This window comes from Rhipicephalus sanguineus, chromosome 1, assembly GCF_013339695.2.
Source record: "Rhipicephalus sanguineus isolate Rsan-2018 chromosome 1, BIME_Rsan_1.4, whole genome shotgun sequence".
NCBI lineage: Eukaryota > Metazoa > Arthropoda > Arachnida > Ixodida > Ixodidae > Rhipicephalus > Rhipicephalus sanguineus.
The window spans coordinates 194,593,017-194,594,507 of record NC_051176.1 but is presented as its reverse complement, the minus strand read 5'-3'; positions in this window follow the sequence as shown (position 1 = coordinate 194,594,507).

Below are 1,491 nucleotides of genomic sequence, written 5' to 3'. Positions count from 1 at the left end.
AAAGAACATTGCATTCCAGGTAGCTTCACGCGCATGGGCGAGTCACGTTGACAATCACGGTAACAGAATGACAACCTACTTTGAGTTATCAAGACTTGTCTAAAAGTGCAATTCGTTTGCGATATAAATTCAAGGGAAGGCACACTAAACACATTGGGCACTCTTCTTATTTATGCAAAAAGCCTCCAACAATTCTCGGGCCACCTGGTTTTCGAATTTCCCAAGCACCTGGTTTTCGAAAAAACCGGGGGGCGCGCATGCGCAGGACTTGCAGTGCGAAGGCAAGTGTAAACCAGATACATTGTTAAGGGAGGCTTCATTGTTCCATTATGTAGGATATTTAAACATCGACCAGTGTGGCCGATGTATGTCCTACCACAGCTGAGGGGTATTTCGTAAACCACCCAACCACGCATGGGCAATACGGTTTTACATGCTGTATGTCACATGGCGGCCTTATTGTTTTTCACAGACCCACGGGCGCATAGCCGCGAGAGCTTGTTAAGGGCGCTGTTGAAACTAAGGTGACTTTATAAAATGATTCTTTTTAAGAAGATCATTGAACAATATTGTGCTTGCAAAGGTATTGTTGCTTTACCTCTGCTGGTAATTGAGCTTTAAAGAAAAATGTCTGTGGGCACGAATATAACACGGCAAGACGTCTTGTAAAAGCGCAAAATATTGAATTCATAAATTGAGACCAACTGAAATTAGGGACGGCAAGCGTCTGTCTACACATTTTGAAACCCGCGATCGTCATCACCGCCTCACAAGCTTGTATTATTTTCTGGAAGTTAGCTTTTTTCACACTACAAAAACAGCAGTGCTAAGGACGTTCTTGCTTTAGAACTTTTAAGAAACCCGTGGAGCCAACAACAATATAATCGGACGAAATATATTGAAGAGGCAGGGATGCGAAGAAGGGCAGCACGCTCTTTCGAGAGCTCGTCGTTATCAAGCGCAGCAAGCGACATGTAAGCCTCCTTTCATTGCAACAGAACTGCTGATTCATGGTCGAGCAGCCCAACCGGCCGCTCGTTGCATGCGCTGCGGTTATCAGTCGTCGATTAGGTTCGCGCTCGCTGCTTGTAGCGGATATCGTCGTCGTGCTTTTTTTTTATGTATTGTGGTTTTTCTCGATTCGCGCGACTACGGCAAGCGTCATCGCGCGAATTTTGAACGTTGAAGGTCCGTACGCCACGTGGTGTGAAAAAAGGTGAACTAAAAGCGATGTCCCGAATTCCTGGGTATGCTTGAGAAAGTGCAAACTGCGCACTCAACTGGTAAATCTACGTTTCCAACACACACAACTGCAACCATTTTGCGTGAGCAGTCATCGTATGTTTGCGCCCTTAGAACTGGTTTTCGCAAGACTGAGGACACGGTTCAGAACCTCTTAGGCCAATTGGCGAGGCTAGTCTTTCCTTATTAGGTTGCCTGGATTAGGGCTTTTCCACGGACTTATGTGTACCTTGGAAGCGAAAAAACTTC